This window comes from Lycorma delicatula, chromosome 1, assembly GCF_047948215.1.
Source record: "Lycorma delicatula isolate Av1 chromosome 1, ASM4794821v1, whole genome shotgun sequence".
In the NCBI taxonomy this organism is placed as follows: Eukaryota; Metazoa; Arthropoda; class Insecta; order Hemiptera; family Fulgoridae; genus Lycorma; species Lycorma delicatula.
Window position 1 is genome coordinate 92577362 of NC_134455.1, and position 16702 is coordinate 92594063.

The 16702-nt window shown below is 32.3% G+C and overlaps 1 protein-coding gene across 4 annotated transcripts in view; it reads left to right on the forward strand.

Annotated features, from left to right (window-relative positions):
• The window catches only part of twin (CCR4-NOT transcription complex subunit 6-like twin), a 654848-nt gene that overhangs the window by 424854 nt on the left and 213292 nt on the right, over nt 1–16702 (forward strand). Inside the window, exon 1 of one of the 4 annotated variants that reach the window (XM_075357850.1) lies at nt 12643–12804. The exons of the other annotated variants lie outside the window; for them this stretch is intronic. The gene's annotated coding sequence lies outside the window, so the exon portion shown is untranslated. Of the gene's footprint in view, nt 1–12642; nt 12805–16702 lie in introns of those variants that run through there. 4 annotated transcript variants of the gene reach the window in all.

Sequence of the window (16702 nt, forward strand, 5' to 3'; positions counted from 1 at the left end):
AATCAGCTGATTTAGAAGTCGAGAGTTCCAGCGTTCAAGTCCTAGTAAAGTCAGTTATTTTTACACGGATTTGAATACTAGATCGTGGATACCGGTGTTCTTTGTGGTTGGGTTTCAATTAACCACACATCTCAGGAATGGTCGAACTGAAACTGTACAAGACTATACACTTCATTTACAGTCATACATATCATCCTCATTCATCCTCTGAAGTATTATCTGAACGGTAATTAGTGGAGGCTAAAACAGGAAAAAGAGGTTAGGATTGCATAAAAATGGCATTGTCGGCCCGTCTTTTTTTATGGAGCCCATTATGACAGGACACACGTACCACAGAGAACTTGCTTGAAAACTTCGCTGTTCCTTAGATTCCTGCAGGCTACAGTAGGGGGCTTCTCGCGCAACCAATATGAGTTCGTCGGCGGAAGGTCCACAATGGATGCCATCGCATGAGTGACCTCCTGGGCCAAGCACAAGGCAGCAGGCACCTGGCGTCGACGACGCATCCCAATGGTAATACTACTCGACGTCAGGAATGCCTTTAATAGCGTCCCCTGGAAGAAGGTCAGAGAGGCCCTCGAACAAAAACGTGTCAGCATCTACCTTAGGGCTGTCCTTAACAGCTGTCTGCACGAAAGGAGAGTGACAGCTCGGACGGGGGGAGGTTACCACAACTTCAACATGAACGCGGGGATGCCTCAGGGTTCGGTTACCGACTAAACCTCCTCATTTCCGAGGCCGGAAATTTTGCTTTGGAATTTATTAAAAGTTGTATGTACCAAATAAAAGGTGTAGATTTGGACAATTTTAAACAGAGAATTGTTGAAGCTGCGTTTGTCTAATAACGCCACAGATGCTTCTAAAACCTGGTACGTCTGTCTTCTGAGTTACAGAACGTGCACAGATTGAATTTGGCTAACCTACATTAAAATTTGGTAAGTTTCTGTATTAAAAAAAAAAAAAAATTATATTAACTTGTTTTGATATAATTGTTATTATTTTTTTTCTTTTACTTTTGGCCCTGAACTCTGTATTAACAAAATTCGTGCGGCGATGTGAAACAGTGTTTTTAGAAAACCCGTCTTTTTTGTTTTTTTACGCATTTCTCACCCGTTGAAAAGAAGAGATAATCTTCTATAAAATTCATTCTTACATCTTTAACATATTTTAAATTTAAGTAATTTTAGAGCTGCGTCGCGTTTGATTTTTACTAACGATAACAAATTACATCAAGCGAAACAGCGAAGTGAACGCTAACAACGCATAGTAGCAGCGTTTTGTTGGTTTGTAGCGCTTATTGCAGAGAACTTATACAACACGTTACAACTTTTTTGTGTAATTTTCATCCGTGAAGTTGTATCTAGAAATTAAAAGAAAAAATCTTAATAATGCTGAACGTTATGGTTTACGTTCACCGGTTTAATTATTTATTTAATATATTTTCCTTTTCGTTTATCGGATTTAAATAAATAATATTTTGTAGGGAAAAAAACGGTTTATGAATTATCGTCTGTAATATATTCAACTTTTAGAATAACTGCAAAATTTATTATCGCAATTTATAATGCGTCGAATGAAAACCGTTTTAAGTTTCTTTACCTCTATTAAAAATAAAACGTATAGAATTCGTGTTTCATTTTTTCTTCTTTTAAATTGGCGCCGATTGTGTTATGTTAATATATCTTCTGTTAAACGAAAATAGAAGAAGCATCAGAGGTCGGCCGGCTGTCTCACCTCACAAGCAGCCGCTAATTCGCTATATTTGAATGCAAAGGGAGGCCGCAACTCTGACAAAGACGGCGTGGTGCACGTGCTTGGCAACCTACGACGGACATGACATGAGGTTACGCTACATCAGTAAGTATGTGTACAGTAAGTACTGCGCGACTAAAGACAAAACAACTGTACCGTATTCGTAATGTCGCAGTTTTTCTTGGAAGATTAATTTTTTATCGTGTGTTTTTAAGTACGATATTTAACAGTCATTCGTGTAACCGTTTAATGTAATATTTATTATTCTCGGTTATCGATCCGGAATCTCTTTTATCGATGGAGAGAACCTTTCATTTACTGTACTGTGATGGACTCTTTATTTTGTATAACGCCGTAGCGAGAGAAACGTGTGAGGCTCCCGGTATTATTAACGATACCAGACCGAACAAAGATAAAAATGTTCGTTACGAACCGCTCTGTAATCGTAGAACTATAAAATCTGAAGAAGCAGCTTTTCCGGTTTACGGGAAGAGATTTCGGGTTATTTGTATCCGATGTAAATTATTCTCCTCGGGATCAAGTCGGTAGCCAGTGGTGTTTGTGATGGTCCATAATTGAGTCGTTTCATTTCTATACTTCATTATCTGAACCGGAATAAAGCTTGTAGACTAATTTATCGTAAAGATCGGATTCATTCAGTGAATCGTCGCCTATATAACCTAATCCGTATAGCTTAATCTCGGGGAGTGTGAGAATTACGTGACTTAACGACTGATCTGATTGTTTATCTGTTTAATATTTATTATTTCACTCTCTATCATATTGTCTGTTGAGTTTACGTTCACGCTCTTTTACCGGTATTAATTTAACGAATTGTAATTAATTTTTTATTCTAATGAATTGCATATTTATTTTTACCGCGAACGAATTATAATTTATTTAATTTAAAAAATAGCAATAAAATACACAGTATTACGTGTATTTGATTGACAAGAACCGATATTTGTAACAATAATCGATTCTTGTTACTAATTCGGCAGAACATATATAATATCACCGATATCCTCGTCGATCACCCTCCTGCTCTCCTGCTTAATATTTTTTAATATTAAGTACGGAATGATGATAACCCGTATCACTTCTGGAATTGTAAATTTCTGTTCACCTTTATTCTTATTTTGGTGTTAGGGCGATAATACCCGTTCTACTTATTCGCCCAAATTATTACGTAAAACAAATTTCAGTGTAAGATTTGTAATATTTAAACGATTCGCTTGATTATGTCAACCTTGATTTTGTTAAAGAATACTTTTCATACTGAAATTTTCGTGAGGAATTAGTCCTTGGCCGTTGTAATGATTTTTCTTTAATTATTACCGGGCTACGCAATCTGTAGGTTAGGTGTATTGTCGGGCGCCTTGTTAGGATTAGAGCGCATACGTTTATTTATTTATTTTACCTACATAATAACCGAAGTCGATGTTAATTCCCAAGAAAGAATCATTAATCGGTACCCAAGGGCAGACCGACGTCAGCTTACCCTTCTAAATTGATGAAAATCTAATTAATCGTTTCGGTTACGTTCATAATCAGATAAGTGTCGGCAATCAATCATCGTTTGATCGAAATTAATTAACCGGCATCCTTTTTGTTAACTGACACGCCTGTTACCGTCTTAATGCTTCCTTTTTATGAATTAAAGTGATATCATGTAAACGTAATTTCGATTAGACCTAATGATTGATTTTTGTCGAGAATTTTTAATAATTTTTCTTTGTGGTCGTTGTATCATGTCAAGAATCCATCATTTTACTAGGAATCGGTATCCAGGATGCTTATGTTTAAATATTGGTTTCGTTTTAGCGTGTTCATCTTAATAGAAAAAAATGTTCAATATCCGTTTGTATCGAAACAGCGGGAAGCGCCTAGTGTTAGTTTTTATCTGGATAAAATCGTTTTCTGTTTAGGTCATAACTTTGTACTTGACTCTGTTGAAGCTTTGCTCAGTACTTTCGTCTCTGTTGGAACATTTTATTGCGGCTGTGTATATTTAGATGAATCGAATTCCAGTCAATTTCTCATATTCTTCATACTTTGAATGTATTTTTAAGTAATTTTACGAAAATTTTGGGTTTAGTACTTTTTTTTTTAGGAAATGTCAGGAAATCTGCGTTTATTCTGTAGGCACTTCAGTCGTATAAAGGATTATTATGTAACCGCTAGAAAGCTAATCCTTGAGTTGATAAACGCAATTTTCTTCCGTGGACTTCACCAAGAGAACCTATGGGCCATCGATGAGACGTAATGATTTAATCATGAATAAGCTGCGGAATGACTTCTCGCTTTACACGATATTATGTCAACTAGCTATGTGGGAATATATTTGCTAATCCTATGAATTATGTCTTTTTGCAATTGTGCAACGGGCGTGTTAGCTTTTTAGTTCGATTTTCATTGGAAGTTTTCTTGAAAATTTCTAGAACATTTCTTGTCTCTTCTCTGTTGTCGAGCTTTAAAAGTTTTACAACAGTAAAGAGTGAAGACAACTCACCCATACTCAATTCGAATTTATGGTAAAAGTGTTCATTTTTTACTTGTTGACAAATTTCTAGAAAAAAAATTTTAATTTCGCAGAATCTAAAGACTTACAAACATAGATTTTGATTTATCCTGTCAGATCGCATCTGTACATATCGGACGTACAAATTTTCAGTGAGCGTCAGTTTAATTTGTTTGTAGGGCACCTAGCATATATGTAACTGTAATGTTGTAATGTACGATTATTTGTATTCGTACATTGCTTGTTGTACGTCGTTTTTTTATACACTAAGTCTTGTAGGGGTCTTATGCTTTTGAGTATTAAGTCGTTTATTATTTTTCGTTACCTCTTGCAAAAGGGTTACCATTATTGTTTTTTTATTCAGCCAAATTCATCTTGCTTACGGATTCGAAGATGTATAGAATATAAACACATTTGATGTATATGAGATAAAGAGAAATATAAATTTCTTTTAACACGTGGCTTTGACACACCGACTCCTTATATATATATATATATATATATATATATATATATATATATATAATGTTGTTTGCGAATTACTCCGGTACATTCTTTAGGCTGTTGTAGTGTAATTAGATAATTTATTCTCTATTACCATTAACTCTTAAAGTTAAAATAAAATTGCTTGTAGCGTATATGTTAATTACATCCCGACTAGTCATACTGTGACGGACAATGGACAAGAAGGCAAACTGACGTTAAACAATTATAATTAATGGCCCGTCATAAATTTACCTTGCTAATCTGTTATTGTAAAATTGTTGTGAATAATAAATTTGCCTTCTAAAACCTATCTCGGGTCGTTTTTTTTAATCGCGTCATGTAACACCGCTGTCTAAATTATTATTTTTTTGTTACTATTTTTTATGGGTTTCGACCGTTTTTGCATAATTGACTGGCCTGTTGGATATCTATTATCAAGGAGAAAATTCGGTTAAAATTATTTCCTTTAATATTTAATTAAATTAATAAAAGCGATTAAATACCGACAAACTATTTATGAAAGGGAACGTTCCCATCCTTTGTGGATACTTACATCATTGTCATGGATCTTTTATCATTAAAATCCCTTTTCCTTTTCTAAGTGATGCGCTAAGAACATTAATAGCTAGTTACATTCGAAAGTTTTTCTCGTTCCAAGTCTAAAATAGTTGGTTTTGTGGTTGTTTCTTTTTATTTGGTATTAGTTGTATCCCGTCAACTTAATTTATCGGTTGAATTTAAGGTATAACCGTTGATTTCTCTGATGAAATCATGATAACTTCTTAATGAATAAAAAATGTGTATGTATTGAACTTAAAGTTTTCTCAAACCGATTTAATTTGAACAGTAGAATTTTTAGCGTAAAATTAAATTCACAAACTTTTATTTTTTATTAGCGTTAATATTAATTTAATAAAGAAAATTGTATTGTTAAGAGTAAGAGCTGTAGTATAAATACAAATATGTTTTTTTTTTTCCGTTTGAAACGAATAATTTGTTTTGCAGCTATTATAAACCTATTCGTTTAAAGATTTCCTAATCAGTTATTTTGAGCATCAGATACCTTGTTTTATAAAACTTGTAATTGAAATTAACTTTTGATTTAATATTCCATTGAGCTGTATTTTTATTTTGTAAATTTTATTTTTAAAATTTTAGTCTGTAATTCAGTGTCCGTGTTTTCATCATATTAATTGATTGAACAGAATTTTTGTTAAACGAATATTTTCAAACGCCGATATTGCTAAGGTTTCCATAAGGAATTCTTTCGCCTCATGTTAAGTGACTTTATGGTATCTGTTGAAAAAAACATTTTGTAGGAGCGTGTATTTTTGCCGGTCTATTTAAAATCGGTAAAATCTAAATCTATTCAGTTAATTCTATTCGCTAATCTAAATCTATTCAATAATTATCTGCTCCGTCCTGAGTCGTAATGCCTCTATCTCCCTGATCGTTGTGGGCAGGACGGATGCCCACTCCCTGAGGGTGGAGGTGCTTAACATACTTCCTCGACCGGGGTTGTTGGTCTCGTTTCGTGGTCTGTCTGTGGGTAGATCGTTCTAAATTAATACCTTCCTATTAAGGTATTAATAGGATATTAATACCTTAATAGGAGGGTATTCATTTTTTACCCCCTTTTTTATCCCCCTTTTCTTTAACTTTGATTCTTTCCTGCCCGGGAGTATTCTATCCCTCATCGGATCCGTATTAAGATAAGAATTTTGAGTTACTGAGTCTTTGAAATTCTACGCTTTAACAAATGATGCTCCGCCCTAAGATATATCGATGATTTTTTTTTGTTTTTTGGTGGCTACACAAAAAGCCCATCCTGGACTTGAAATCCTTGTTGGGTAAACCTTGACCTCAACCTGGCCCACCGGGCTAGTCTAGTGGTTAACAACTCATCGTAAATCAGCTGATTTCGAAGTCGAGAATTTTAATGTTCAAATCCTAGTAAAGGCAGTTACTTTTATACGGACTTGAATACTAGATCGTGGATACCGGTGTTCTTTGGTGGTTAGATTTCAATTAATTACACATCTTAGGAACGGTGGACTTGAGACAGTTTTAAGACTACACTTCATTCATATTCATACATATCATCCTCATTCATCCTCTGAAGTAATGTCTTACGGTGGTTCCGGAACCTAAACCGAAAAAGAGACCTTCTGAACCTTATAATAAAACTCTGCCAACATAAAACTAATCGTATATATATATATATATATTATTGTAATGTGAAATAAGTTAAAAGAAACAAGTGGCCTTGTTCCGTTCCATGTTGAGCCGGTTGGTGCTGCACTCTAGCATCTACTAGTGCTGGCCGGCGAGTTAATCTAATATGACATCCTACGTAATAATCCCGAACAGTGCGGTCGTGTTTTCATTTCAATCCAAGGGGACTCATAGTTTCTTGATAATGTTCAAGTTCAATTATGATTTAAGTGTCATACGTTCTTAAGTTTAATGTAACTATTGTAATTCAATCAAAATGTCAAGGGTGACCAGAAGTTAAATATGACGATTCACGAAAAACATAGCGTTGCTTTATTTCATCATCTAGCATCCTGTTAAAAGTATAGTCCACACTAGCTCTAAATTCTACGAGGCATAATTAAACGGTATAGTAAATGTTGTTACTGATTCGTTTGAATAATGGTAATAAGACCCGGGAATTCGACGTTGTGAGAGGTTTACGTATGCATGAGTAAGCGGTGCATTTTTTGCAACAGGATTACGCCTACCGATTAAATTAAACCGTATTTTAAACGAATTTTGTGCCATTTCTGTAGTCCTTGTTAACAAATTAACTCGTGAGTTTTGTCTGTAGATTTATAATTCGAGTGACAATACCTGTGAAGAAAGCATCCCGCTCACCTATGTGTTGTATTTTAGTTGGAAACCAAAGAATGGATTCGAATATTTACAAGTTTGAATATAGAGTTTGCTTTTACTTTTTTTTTTTTACAAATAATCATTTTATTTACTGCTTTAAGTAAAATAATTAATTACTGTTTTTAATTATTAAAAAGCTGGAAAATCTTTACCTTAGATCTTTTACCCCGGGTCTCTGTTAACGTATGATGCGATCGGTTAGCGTATAATTTTGTCGTGCTTAGATATTTCTGAAACTGTTAGTAATCGTTCGATGAAATATTACGTGTTGTTCATTATGGTGGTGAAGTGTTAATAGGGGTCATTTTTTTCTTAGCTTACGCAGAAGTTATCGAGTGACTGAACCGCAGTCCTTGGATTTTATTATTCATTGTCTGGTGTGACTAATAAAAAGTCGATGAAATCAAGGAGTAAATCTATGACATTCATTCGCTCGCTATTAAGACTTTCATTGCTGAATTATGACCGAAACGAATTATGAATTAGATTAATCTATTAAATCGGTTGTCGTGCCCGTAATAAATTATGAGTAAGCCGAGTTCATGTTATATGAAAAAAATTATTAAAACGTTAACATTGGTGACGTTTAATTTTTTCCTTTTTATTTAAAATAGTATTAATTAAATAAAGAAAAATTTTCCCGATGTTTTTTTCTTTCGCGTTGTACATTTATGAATTTTGTACTTTTTGATTTTAATATACTTTCATAGTTAATCAGCTTCTTCGTTCATAGCCATCAAGCTATACCGACTCACGTCTTAGAAATAGTTTTGAGGTAGAGGCGCAGCGACCGGATTTCCATATCGTAACTCCAGCGCGCTTATTTCATCAAACATCCTAGAAACAAAGATATAATAAATATGCCGACCAAAAAAATTTTATTACGTATTTCTTATGAGTATTATAATTTGTGAGATATGAATTAATTATTAATTCCTATCAGGAAGTTACTACGTTTTGTAATTAACCTTTTTTCTTTGATCTTTTGTTTGCGATAACTATTATTTTTAATTTCCTAGAAAACTGAAATTTCGTAAATAACCTGCCATTGACCCAAATTAATAAGAGTTCAGTAAGGAAAATAAAAAAAGATATGGGGGCTTAAAACCGAAAATTCTTTAAAGTGGAGTTTATGTTATGTTCTGTTAAAGTTAAAATTCTATTTAAGAATAAACGTTTGAACCTCCTTAAAATCAAGCTATCTAAAATCATGCCGGTAAATTTAAATGTTCATGCATTTTATTTAAATATGTTTATATATTTAAGAATAATTGTAGGTTTACAAACCGGAAAAAAAGATATTTTATATAAATAATCTCTTTTTCTCCGTTTCTATTTGTATTATTTTCTATTAATACAAAAAATATTTGGTGTATTCAGATATTGAAAAAAAAGAAAATATTGATGTCTATTCTTGAAGAAAGCTTTTTCCCATTATCCTTTATGATTTTATCTGTTTTTTTATTTATTGCAGATTTTTCAACGAAAAAACTTAAAATTATTCCGGAGACGTTTTAAATTATCATTAAGCCTATCATTTTTTTCATATGAGTTTTTATTTTTATTTTTTTACTTTCATTTCGTAAAACTGCACGCAGGTCACATTAAACATTTGTGAAATGTATCGAGTGTATCCGTTTCCGGTTCCTTACGTCCGTCTATATTGTAGTATATCCATTTAAGAAAATTTGGTGTTTCCAGTGCTTGAAGGTAATACAGGATGTACTTGAACAATTTTTGTTGTTCGGTAAAATGTTCAGTCATTTCACGTTGTTTTTTATTTACTATTATTATTATGTTTTTTTTTTAAAGGAAACTAATCTATTTTAGCTTGTTTTTTCATTAATATTTATTATTATTATGAATGGATTTTGGGTACTCAAAAGGTTAGTTGAGTATTTACAACTACACTCTACTGTTTAGTATGTAGTTGAGTTTTTAGTATAATTATATTATATGATTATTTATTCGTATAATTATAAAAAGTATAATTCAGAATACATTAATATCATTATTTTTTCCAATTTATTCTTCCTAAAACAAATTTAATTTTCAATTTTTTTCGGTCTCTTGAAAATATTGTTTTTATGTTTTATTCAGTAATATCAGTCGTTTAATTAATCATCCATGATTTTATTTTTTATTCCTGGACATTGTGTTCATCTTATAAATTATTATACGTTAATTCTGTTGGTTGTGGTTTTGCTGTTGGCAACAGAACATACATGTTTGGCATTCCCAGCATCACCAGGATTTTCGTTGGAAAACTGTATGCCATTAATAGAGCCTTACATATAATTAGCCCAAAATAGTATTCTTGTTTGCTCAGATTCCATGAGTCCCCTTCAGGGGATTAATGGCGTGGTACTCTAGACACCTTGTTGTCTTTGAGATTCATTGTGTCATTTAGCAAATGGGTAGACGTAATACAACAGTGAGCTTCTGCTGGAACCCCAGTCATATAGGAATTTCAGGCAATGAGCGCGTAGATAGTATGGCAAAGAAGGCTTATTTCCAGCCTCCTTTAACCGATCGTATCCCTTCTAACGACTTTGTCTGCTTCCTAAAAAGGTGGTTCATGATGAGTGGCATAGCGATTGGAATGCTACCATGAACAATAAATTTCACCCAATAAAGAACACTGTTTTACCGTGGAGCTCTTCTTGCAGAAATAACCGTCAAGAGAAGGTTATTATTTGCCGTTTGCGAATAGGGCACACTAGGCTCTCTCATGGATATGACTCAAACAGATGCACCAGTTGTGCTCTCTGCGATTGCCGACTGTGCCGACTTGTGGATGTATTTCTTACGCAACATTGCGTAGCAAGTTTAACCTAGGGACTAAGATGCGAAATATTATACGGGATAATGAAATGTTATCGTATGCTTTACGATTTCTTACGGCCGTCCGTTTATATTCATTTATTTGAATTACTGTAGTATGTTTCAGCCATTTGCTGTAAAGCAGACAGTCGTTGTATTATTTTAATATAGATATTTACTGTGATATTTCTTTGTTTATTACAAGAAATATATCGTGTCCGGGCGATGATAACGCGGAAGCGTTTTTCGTCCAGAAAAACCAAAAATTAAAAAAAATAATTATTTACGAAAAGAATATCCATAATTCGCTTTTCAAGGAATGCGTAACACTCGAATGTAAATAAAAGGTTTTCAATCTGTTTCTTAAATTCATATGTTTCTTCTACCTTTTAATATTTATTTCTTCATTACCTTTTAATATTTGCTGTTAGGGACTAAAACACGTCTTTACGTTGAGTACTTTACACACAACTACATACAGGTAACTTTAAAAGACTCAATCTAAAAAGAAAAAAAAAAGACTTCTGGATGATGTAGAACATCCCCTGGGTATTTTACAAAATCTGTTAGTTTTAATATGAGTGTTAATGTTTTTGTTAATAAATTACTTTTACTGCACTTTTTTCTCAAGACGATTGAAGTGACGTGCAACTCTGGTGTAATTCCTACTAAATTAAAATATACGAATTATCTCCCTCGCGTCAATTAAGGGAGGCTAGCGTCCCCTGATTGTTTTGTAGTTAAAAAATATGCGCTGTAAGGGGTCATCATCTTTTCGCCGTCTTGAAATTTAAATATTCTGTGAGAATAAAATTTCATTTGTAACTTAATAATGACTTACGGGACGTATTAAACGCTGATGGTAAAACAAATTAAAATTGTTTTTAAATCGTTTATGTAAATCATGTAAATTTCTTCTGTTGAGTTAACTTATAATGAGAACACCAGAGATATTTCCCGTGAGAAATGAAAGATCGTCGAAGTAGATTCATTTGCGGTTGATTTTTTTTTTTGGAAATTGATTAAAAAACCATGTTCTATTTCATATATATATATATATATACACAAAAATAAATAATACAAACTAATGTTCGTGTGTCTGTTTTAAATTGTCATTTTTACTTCCTTTTACTTCGTACAAGGAAGTAAAAATGACAATATTATGATCGTGAAAATTTGGTTTTAGATTTCAACGGAAATATCCATTTTGACCATCCCTGAATTCATTTTGACTAGTTTCTGCGTGACGTCTGTATGTACGTATGTATCCAAAAAATTTGAATTTTGGACTTTTTTAACTGCAGTAATAAGCCCATTGAGAGATTTCAACGATATTATAAGTGGTACTTATTTTCATTGGTTCCGGAGTTATAGCCAATCGAAATTTTAAATAATGAAATATTTGGGTCGTACAAGAGTTTTTTATTGCAAAAAACTTTTTTTATTTGTAAGTTTTTTATTGTAAAAAAACTTTTACAATAAATAATTCAATAATAACATTAAAAAAAAAAAATAAGAAGAAAAAATCAGAAGTTATTAGTGAAATAAAATTTTATGTAGTTTTAAAAAAGTGTGTATTTAATCTAATAGGCTTACAAGGAAGTCATGTAGTGTTCACATCAGTTTTTTCATTCGGTTTTGAATTTTTTGAAAAGTGATATATTTATTGAAAATAAATATCTTTTTTGGTAAAATCATCACCTCTTCTTTAACGAGTGTCTTATTATTATAGCATTGGTTATTCTTGAAGAAGGAAAATATTTTAATCGACAATATTTATTCCAGTAACTTTATTCGACTCAAGAATCGGGCGGAGATTATTGTCGGAAAACGTTTACTACCGTTTTCATGTATTTATAATATTCGTCGTACTTTACCGTATATGTCCCTCCAGGTTAATAAAGTGATTTTATTCTTTTTACGTTTACAATTGTAATACCGTATCGTTGAAAGTTTGTATCCGGCATTGAAATGTAAAATCCCCCCTCACCGTAATTTCCAGCGATTTAATGACGTTTTACGTTCGGTAGCATTATTATTGTTATTTTATTACGGTTGCTGTGTTATAAGGTTTCAAACTTAATGTAGGGAGAACGTATCGGAACGTGATACGTGTTTATTGAGACGTTACGTGCTATAAGTAAAGATTCAGACGGCTGGTTATTCCTCCTCGACGTGTTTAAAAGACCGTTTAATTAGCATTTCAAATACAGTCGTTCATAAATATTGTATGGACATTATTAGCATATGATTGGGCTTTCCGCTCTGTTCTCACTCTTTCTCTGGTAATACGTTCCGAGTAGTACGTGATCTCCGTTTAACAGCCGGTAAGTTATCACCTAAACTAAAACGCTTTCTTAATTGACGTGTATGTTTTCAGTTCTATTCGCTAAAAATAAAAGAATACTGTTTTCTTCTTTTTTATCCTTTTATTTTGTGAATCGTGGTTGGTATTGTCAGAATGTTCGTCTTTTTGAGTGATTTATTGACAAATGTAATTCGAGTTACACAACAGCACGGATTTTTTCTGAAAGGGTTTTTCCATAATATTGTAGTAATGTTTTTTCTATTGTTTTAAAAAATCGTTAAAGTTAAGTTGTTTTTGATAAAAAAAAGATAATGTTAAAATTAATAGAACATACAACCAAAGAAAAATCATTTCTGTCGATCTTAAGATAATTAACTATTATAAATACTTTATTTATATTATTGAAAAAGAGAAATGAAAAATTGTTTGATTTGTACGATGGAAACATCATCTAAAAAATAAGTTAGCCTTCGTGTTTACTAAATAATGCAATACCGAAAGATATTTTTCCGAATTGTCATGAAATCAGTATCACTCATACGATATACTGATGTTTTTCTTATTTATGAAAATTAAACTCTTTAAATTCTCAAAAATGTGTCTGTGCTTACATATAATTCTTCATGAAAACGAATGGCGCATCGGTTTGTTGTGCGTGCTCACATTTTTATTTTAGCTGCTATTAGTGCAGAGCGGAGCAAAGGTGGTGAGCCGGACGGCTCCACGCAGCGCACGTCAAAAAACCTTACGAAAATTAACTAATGAATGATTTAACTTTATTTTTTGATTAACAAATTATTCATTCATTAATTAATGAATTTAAATATTTAATCGTTAGTTTATCTGGTAATAACTTTTCAACATGTTACCAAAAAAGAAGTAGGTATCTTATTGTTAGTTTTTCGTATGTTTAACTGATGTTATAATACCGTATTTATCGATACGTTTTTTCAATGCTGGAGAAACCGTAAACCCGTATTTTTTAATAAGAACGGACAATTTCAGATCTAATGCTTTGGGTCAGTAACACTGTGTTCCAACATAACCTAAAAAAATCCTAACATAATAAAAAAAGAAACGCATTTTTAATTATAACTTCAATAGTAGTAAACCAATTTTTATTTTATTTGTACCAAATTACTTGTCATTTAAAGGGCTTTCAAATAGGTGTTACAAGCCTAATAAACTCATTTAAAAAAAATAAGTTTCCAACCCTTGAAAATTTAGAAAAAATTGAAGAGCGACAATACAAAATCGAAATTTTGTGTTGGTAATTTAAAAAATAATTTTCACAGTTTTAATCCACAGCTTATGATCGTTTCAAATAGTTTAAGAAGTTATATCGTGTAGTTTTGTAGTTATTTTTCTTGGATTGGAATTTAATAAATACTAACCCGAATGGTTTTTCGCACCTACCGAGCGAAGGGTTGTTTGGATTTTAATTTTCTTTTCACCAAAATTCATTATTTTTTTCGTGTTGTCAATTAATGTAATTAAATTGTACCATTTTAATTTAAGATTTTGAGTTAGCTTAAGTGTAGCGGAGAGGGTGGTTTCTTCCCTTTGAAAATAATGTTAAAAAAGTTCCCCCCGGGAATGGTATGTATGCCTGCAAGCACAAATACGACGGGACTGATAGCTATTGAATAATGAATTTGGTAACGTTTCAAATTATCACCCGGTATATGTTTGGTGTCGTTGAAAAATTGATGTAAAAGACTTTGATACCCGTCAGACCCGAAAGATCAGTCGCACCGAAAGGTGGCATAGCCGTTCTCAAATGTAATAAGCATTACTTTGTGTGCTTATTAGAAAAAATGAGGGGTGAAACGGTTTTCACGTAGTTTTCAATTATTAACGCGATAAGCCTACTGAAATTCAAAGGATACTTGTCACTGGGTTTATCTTAAAGCCCGAATCTGAGGTGAACATCATTATTTTGAAAGAAAGCAGTTCTAATTAGTGCTGCTGGTGCTCCTCGCGCTTTAAATATATGACGCAACGTTAAAAAAAGACAACACAGATTGTAAGCATCATAAGAGAGTGCGTGCAATTATTTTGTTGTATATACTCAACAGAGAAACCTACTAATTGCTGTATATATTTATTTAATTTTTTATAATTACTTTTAATAATATTACGTGACATTCTGTTTCTAACTGTGATAATGGAAGTTATATTCGAGATAATAATAAGAATTATGCTATCTCTTAGAGTAATGATGTACAGCATTCGACCGCTTTTTGGGCGTGTGTCGTGAGTGTTGTACGCCTATCGTCTGCATTTCTGTAGCCTTGCAATGCTGATGGGAAATAGTGTATTATCATTTAAATAATGAAGGCGACTGGAAATTATTTCACATCTTATTTTCGATAGTACACATCTCATTGGATTCTTAATCTTGAGAATGAATGCCTTTGCCGTTTTCGGATGTAACTTGAGTCCTACTTCATATCGCCTACGATTATTGCGGTGTATGGCAATAACATGAAAATTACTCGCAACAACCTTCATTGTGTTGTATTTAATTTTTTTATTTAGCAAGTTTTATCTAATAGTTGTGAATGTTTTGATTCGTAACCGTTAATTTTATTTTCCTTTTTAAGTTTTATGTGTTTAATTTTAAATAATCGGCGTATACGGTTGAGTACGTTGTGTTGAATGTAGTGTGTGCTTTTATTAATAATTTATACAATTTTACAGTGTCTTTTAATATTAGATTGTTGTCCATATTCATGAGAATTATCTTTTTTTATGATCGATCTTATAATAATAATTGATGTAGGACTATGGACTGTTATTGTAGTAATTACTGATGAAATCACTAGGCTATAAACTAGGTTATAATTAATAAAATTATTTTTTGTGCTTGTTTTTTGTTTTGTTTTTGTACTAATTAATACTCGTATTATTTATATCACGAATGTACTCCCATTAAGCGATAACAATCTTGCGTTTTATAGTCGACTGTATATAATTGTTTATCGCGTTAGACGTATCCGATTCCATTATTTAGCCGTTGTGCTTTGCTACCTATCTACGAATAATAGGCATCTATTGTGTCTAATAGTTGGTAATAAAATGAAATAGTCTTCAAACATTACGACTATATAGCTACGTAGTTGATGTCGTTTTGTCTTAATTACTTATTATTCTCGGTACCTGCACTTATAAGATACTATTAATAAAGTGTATGATTTTTATGGCTCGTTAAACGCGTAAAATATTGTTTTTGTTAATGGGAAATTAATTACGCTATTTGTTTGTTTACTTTACCAATTATTATTATTATTATTTATTTTTACTTAAGTCTTTTCTTTAAATATAAATAATACACCTTTACGGAATTTTTATTTAACAATTTTTTTTATTGATAGGAGCCGACAGTATTTAATCTTTCATGTGTTCAAGGCTGTTCATATTTTTATTAATCTCATTATTAACGGAACATGGTCAAAAGCAAAAGAGAAAACTATCACAAAAACAAATAAAGAGTAAAGGACGTTTTTTTTAATATGTAGTGGTGTAAAATGTAGTGAAGATTTTTATATTTTAGACGTTAAGATTTCCAATACAGCCTGTTCGGTCAATGTGATATCCAGCGGGCGATAGATTTTAAACGATTTAAACTAACATATCTTAACTAAAATAGCCCTCTACTCAGAGCACTGTGCTATCCTAACACTTGTATTGCATTTCTTAAAATTGTTTTTAACTGTTATTGTTGTTCCTCGTTCATTACCGGTTTTGAAAGTCGACCGTTGCGTTTGTCCAAACATTGATTCCGTCTACGTTCGATTAACCGATCCAGTTTGTATCGAATTTTTTACGTCCAAATTTGTTCGTTGTGTACGTCTTGTACCTTGCCCGCAATCTGCAGACCGATTTCTCGTTGGACTTATCGAACCGGTAGTCGT